The 6,877-nt window shown below is 34.5% G+C and overlaps 1 protein-coding gene across 2 annotated transcripts in view; it reads left to right on the top strand.

Moving 5' to 3' along the window:
* Nucleotides 1-373: 373 nt before the first annotated feature.
* The window catches only part of slc36a4 (solute carrier family 36 member 4), a 200,561-nt gene continuing 194,057 nt past the window's right edge, over nucleotides 374-6,877 (top strand). The window contains exon 1 of one of the 2 annotated variants that reach the window (XM_088639246.1): nucleotides 374-523. The gene's annotated coding sequence lies outside the window, so the exon portion shown is untranslated. The remainder of the gene's footprint in view (nucleotides 524-6,877) is intronic. The other variant, XM_088639245.1, reaches the window with a different exon arrangement.

Raw genomic sequence — 6,877 nt, 5'->3', positions numbered from 1 at the left:
TCCACGTTTTGCATAATTTCCAAATTTCACATAATATTAATTCTCATGAGGCACAGCTGAAACTTGAAAGTATGTGGGATTGAATTTTGTAGTGATTAAAGATGTATTCACTAAATTTTTGCAATTGAATATTCTTCTAAAGCATTGTACAATTTTCAGAACCTTTATTTTGCACTCGGGATAGTCGTATTTTAACAGTTTCCTTAGAAAAAAGTTAAATTTGATTTTAATTTTATTTATACGTCTGTGTTGTAGATTACCGTTGTGTTTGTGTTAACACTTTAATCTGCTAGGTCTGCAGCGCACATTTGGTATGTCTGAGTCATAGTTAATCAAATGAAAAGTGAAACCAGAGAGATGGTTATGCCGTTTTATCGGTGCAAGATCGTATAGCCTAATAGATGAACAAAGAGTCAAAACATTTATCTACAACAAACCATTTTCGGCGAATAGGGGATGCACAGTGCAGTGAGCAGTCTCCAATTAAGAATTTTAAATGGCTTTAATTAAGTCTGTGTAATTGGTAAGTGAGATTTTCTTTTTAGTGCATCTGTAAGTACAGATACAATAAAGTTTAAATACTAACTTTTAGAATATACACATTAAAACGCACTAGATTTTCGAGACTACGCTATCTCCATCTAGTGTTGCATTTGATTATGGATTCTTTCAGTACCAATGTTAAATTCTGCCTTCACGACTGCTGTACGTTAAATTTACACTATTTACAGTATAGTAACTAAAAGTAAACTAATATCTTAGTGGCTTTAGTATGGTATATAAAAGAGAAGAATGTAGTATAGCTATGCTCCCAAGACCACTATATACAGTAGGTTTACATACTGTGCAACTCTTGTAATTCAATTCATGCAGTATGTAAATCCAAGCTAATATTGTAGTTCTGGCCTGCACGCCCAACATTTTCAATATAGTTACATAATTTGTTTCCAGATTGTTTCCAAACTATAAAGTTCTGTAATAAGAAAAAAAACTGGGGCTCATAAACGTTCTCATATTCATTGCGCGGTTAACCAGCAATTGCATGAAGAGAAGGTGAAAAAATGTAGAACTGGTGTTAAATTACTAAATGATTTTTTGATCCAGGAAGACATTCGAAGAGAATTCTGTACATGTCCCAAATGTCATGAGGTCGCCAAAGTCGAAACTCAATTATGTACCTGCTGTCTTGTCAGGCTTAAGCAAGCTTTTAAATCTACTTTGCGTGTTCCGTGCGTGTTTAAATGTAATTTAAATGTAAATGGAATTTGTGTATTCCCCATACTACTTAATTTGTCTTTCAATTATTTTTTTCTCTTAATGCACCCTTTACCGAACTAACGTGTATTCTCATCCAGCGCTTCGGCACCACTAATGTGATCCAAATTTTGTGATACCGTTGTCCTCATATTGAACTACAACTGTTCCATTTCAGATGCCACAGGGTCAAAAGAAATAAGATTATAAAATGTTATTGGAAAATTGCGTGACCATATTTTTGATCTTGTAATGTATAACATATAGATGGAATTTACTCAGACTTGAGTGTTTAAACATTCCAATTTTCATGTCTGAGTTTTAAGTCTCACACTTAAAACAATGGAAAGGGTTCAGAGTTTGATTGTGATCGCAAATTGAGACACACAAGATTTCATATTAAGTTTAGTCTTAATGACATGTCAAAGAAGCTAAGCACTGTTTTTTATTCTTTTTCCCTTATACCAAAGAGATGAAAGAATGAATGTAATATGGATCTGTAAGAGATGTGCAGGTTGACTGAATCACTGTGCTTAAATTTCTAAGAATTGTGTGAGATTTTAGATATTTTATGAGTTTTACATTTTATATTTTTGGGGATCTTGCTCATATTGTTGTATTGTACCAGTGATCAGTTCTACAGTACATATTTCATCCACAAGACTTATTTAGAAGTATTTGAGCATTATTTTTATGCTGCTTATTATCTATTCATTTTACTAGCAATAACCTTATTTTAATAGTGAATATACGGTATGTGTGGGACAGTGATGATTTCATGTGTGTTGAACTACAAAATTGTAACTAGTATATGGTAATGTAAAAAGGGTAAAATCTTCCACAGTAAAAAACTCTGCAGGCCTGTTTCAGGAAAGAAAACAAGAAAATTTTTTTTTTTAAATGCACAATATGTGTAAATTCAAATTCATAGTAATTTTATTATACCTAATGGAAAAACCAAGAGATCAGTTTTTATTGTTTCTGACACGTTTCTAAACTGAGCTATATTTATTAATATATTTAATCGACCTGTATTTGAATACAGTCAAATCTGAAATATGCAAGTAATAGGTTTATTCCATGCTGAAAGAGAAGAAAGAAAACATAAAGTTTAGGCCGTGGAGCCTTCTTCAGGTATATTTGTTATATAATGTATGTAATATAGTCATACAGTACTCGTAAACATATTATAGCTGTATGCTGATACAAGTATTTGTTGTTATTTTTAAATGTAATGCAATTGCAATCCGTTTTCTGATATTAAACACTATGAATATTCACCAGTCAGTGATGTAAAATTAACTTACTACATTTTTTCAGATGTTAAAAGTGGTTAGAAACCAAGACACAGAAGCTAGGTTACACAAACTATTATTGCTAATGCTGCTGGTCTGTGAAATATAATCCTAAAGGCAATTTAGTGAAATAGTTTATAAACAGATTTGTGTTAATTGTAGCTACAAAAGGATGCGTCAGTACTTTTTCTTGGCTGACGTTCAAAGAACAATTAAGTCTTATCATCTGGATTGCACTATATTTGGGTATTTTTTCAAACATTGCAATGCCCAAAAATGGCCACGAGAGGTCGTGATACATCTACGTTTTAATAAAGCCAACTCAACCGTTTCTTTGTGAAAAGTCCAAGCCTCTCTCTCTTTAGCACAGTCACATAATGTTCACTTCGTTCCAGTTCAGTTACAGTTAATTCCTTAGACCCCCCCCAATTAATCTAACGATTTGCTTAGATATAATTTTTGTTCTATGTTTCTAAATACGACTGTAATTTTGCAATTCACATCTCCCAAATATTAAGAGTTTAAGACGAGATGTCAAGAGGTGTCATGCTAAAATTGTACAACACACCAAGATCCCATTTAAAATATTATGCACACTTTTGGTTACAATTACACAGAAATAGTGCTGCTCTGGAATAATTCAGCATTGGAGTTCAGTAAGTCTTGAACTCAGAAACAACAGTGAAGTACAAACCAGAGGACACATATCGTCTTAACTATTTTAGCTTCTTAAAATGTTACATATAATTGGTAATTAACACTAAAAATTAAATAAAAATTCATGGCTTTAGAATGCCCCACATTCAGGTGTCTGGAATTGAATCATTTGGATCCACAGCGGAACTAAGAAACTTATTTTGGTAGTGTTTGATACAGTGTCATTCGCACTTGTCTTCTCATTAATTAGTGACAAAATAAGAGCTGCTGAGGCACAAATAAGGGAGAAATTATTTAATAGGAGATCTGTAGCAGATAAAACAAGTGTTCAGTTGGAGTAAACATAGAGCTACTTCAGGACCTACACTGAACAGGAAGACTGCACAGGAGGAAGTACCAGAAATGGAGAAAAGAAAATGTGCCCCGTTCAACTAATTATTGACTTAACTAGAGCATGATGACAGTCTTAAGTTTTTCCTAGTTTCATAGGCAGTGAAATTCACTCCTGGTCCTTAAGGGCTTACTTTAGAACTTGGGACACTTAGTTCTGCAATCCATCCGATACTATAGGTACTGTAATTTATTATTTTCCAGAGTAAAGAACTGCAGATGAAAACAGTGGTAATACAGCCCATTTAAGAGGACAATTGATTTAAACCAAGCCATCAAGAGTCCAGGATAGAATGAAACCCAGAAGACATGGTTGTTCACCAGGACCAGGAGTGCATATCAAGGCCTGGAAGGGATGTTTTAAATCAGGGGTGTCCAATCCTGGTCCTGGAGGGCAAGGTGTTTGCAGGGGTTCACTCCAGCTCATTTCTTAACAAGCTAAAACAGATTTTTACTGGCTTAAGTGGACCGATTTAACAGCTTCCCCCATTTCTTCTGGTGCAGCTGCTTTAAAGAGATCTCAAAAGCCTTGAGATGTACTGTAGATCATATAGATCAGACCCCAAGCCCTATGCTTGGATACCTCTGATTTAAAAAGACCTATAAAACCTTCTAATTTGTGATCCCTTAAAACCAGATAGGGATAGCAATTTCTGTAAGAAGATCTTCTTTGATGTCAATTGAGTAGTTTGTTAGCTCTTGAAATATAACCTGTTGCATGTGGAATGTCATTCTATTTGTAAAAAGTTCTATACTAGGAAGAATAGTTTACTAATTGTTTCTTAAAATACATCTAGCAAATCAAACAGAAATAAGACAGCTTATTCTGGGAGTGTTGTGATAGAATTTCATTCCCACTTATGTCTGCTTATCATTAATTAGTGACAAATTAAGAGCCGTTGAGGCACAAATAAAGGAGAAATTATTTAATTAAGAAAGTGGGAGGGCACTGAAATAGAAGCACTGACATAAATCCGGACAATCTAAGAATACATTGAAATAAGACAGCTTTAGCTATGAGAACCAGAGAAAAAGGGCCGTTTAAACTTAATTTACAAAATAAAAAAAATGAAACCTGGTGCCCCACTAAACTCATATTTTCACACTTACAAGCAGAATCCATTCTGCATCTATTCTAGGCTAATCCTACAGAGATTCACTGTTTGTGTTGTATCTTTTGGAAGGAACATGTCTTTAGCCCAGGAGGGGAGAGTGTTAATTGTGCTCAGAAAATCCAATCAGCTTTGCTGTGCCTCGGATAGAGACCCAGTGGTGGTAGCTGGGTGGTGAACCGTGGTGAAGGTAAAGGTCTGTGCTTCTTCCACTATCTCCCAGAGATTGCAGACAGTCTTCTGCTATTAAGCTTTATCGTGCTGCTGCAGATTTTGCCCCTGCTGATTTCTGATATTAGGTGCTGCTTATTAATATGTAAACGGCATTAGATGCTCAGCATAACAGTGTACAGAAGGCAAGTGCAGGAGAAAACAAACAGAAAGCTTGATATCAGAAGGGGGATTCGATGTCGGCGAGGGTGAGACATGAATAATAATTCAATGCTGGTGCTGTCAATAGCATCCAAATGTGTAATGCGATTTGATTCTTTTAAATACTTTTTAAAGAAAAACATGGATAAAAGGAATGAAAACAGAGAGAGTCACAGCAACAGAGTCTGGCAGACTGTCCTTCAATTCAATGCCTCTTGTATCTTGGAGTATCAGGTCACTGAAAAGTCTGTTGAATTCCCCTTTAGCTGATAAGATGTTTATAACAAAATTAAAATTCAAGAGCCAGCGGGCCCTTAAACCAGATAAAATTATATGTTAAGCTAAACTTCGGTGTTATTTGTTGTGCTTGTTTCGTGGGCTATTTCTGTAGAAGGATACAAAACAAGAAATACTTAACAATTATAATGAGCTTCACACTAGATACATTTAAAATATTGTAATGCTGCTACTTTCAGTGTTTCTTAGCAATTTGGAAGTCATTTGCGAATCTTATTGGGCACACTGATTAAACGTGCTGTTTTTGATATGTTCTGCAAGTGCCCGAGCTAGGGTTTGGGTTAGGGTTAGGGTTAGGGTTTGAACAACACCTAGACAATTTGTGATGCATTTGCTGTGCTTCAGGATGCATGTGAAATGCAGGAAAATTTTGTTTTGGTGTTTCCTCAAAAATGATATTTGGCCCAATTTTGCGTTCTTTGCTAAGCCTGTCAATCAAAAATGATAAAAATCTAAATTTTCAAAACACACTTTTGACATGCTCTCTCCTTTTTTGCATTTTTTACAATTTAAACCAGACACAATAATACTTTTAGCTAAACGTAAGTGCTATTTATGATCCCAGCGTGTTTAATGCACAAAATGTGTTAATTTCATGGGTCATTTCAGCAGAAGGTGACAAAATAAGAAATACTGAACAATGTAATGAGCTTCACACTAGATACATTTAAAATATTGTAATGCTGCTACTTTCAGTGTTTCTTAAGAATTGGGAAGTAATTTGTTTATCTTACTGGGCACAATGCTTTAAAGCGCTGTTTTTGATTTTTTCTGCAAGTACCCGAGCCAGGGTTTGGGTTAGGGTTAGGGTTAGGGTTTGAACAACATTTAGACAATTTGTGATGCATTTGCTGTGCTTTAGGATGCATGTGAAATGCAGGAAAAGTGTTGTTTTTTTGTTTCCTCAAAATCGAAATTTGACCCAATTTTGTATTCTTTGCTAAGCCACGCATGAAAAAGAAAAAAATGATATTAGAGGACAAACAGATAAGCTTAAGTCTCATATGATGAATAAAATATCTGTGTGCTTATTATGAAAGTCATATACTGGGGTTTCTCTAATATAACCAACCTGGAATGCAATCTGAGCCAAGAGATTAACACATTTTCACCTTGTATATTAAAAAGTGTTTGGCATACATGCTTTTAATTTAAAAATAGTTTCTGAAGTTAACAAAGTGAATAGAGTGTTAAGTCATTTCAAAGTTATTTTTCTGAAAGGCTTTGGTTGTTGTATGTTAGATGTAGTTATCTCTTATGTATAAAGTATTTTGGAGTCCTTTGAGATTAACAACATTATTTAAATACAAGGAATTGTTATAATTAGCCAACTGCAACCCAGTGTGAATTAGCCTGAATTACCGTCTTGTTCATAACCTATGTTATGTTCTTGTATTGTCATTTTAACCCTCTAGTTATGGATCCACAGCCCTTAACATTATATGACCTAGATTTACAAAGACGTAATACATTTTGGACTGGAAATGTATCTTGCAAGAG

This window comes from Lepisosteus platostomus, chromosome 7, assembly GCF_059453375.1.
Source record: "Lepisosteus platostomus isolate fLepPlt1 chromosome 7, fLepPlt1.hap1, whole genome shotgun sequence".
Lineage (NCBI taxonomy): Eukaryota > Metazoa > Chordata > Actinopteri > Semionotiformes > Lepisosteidae > Lepisosteus > Lepisosteus platostomus.
Note: the sequence above shows the minus strand (reverse complement) of the source record. Positions and strands in the feature narration are given on the sequence as shown.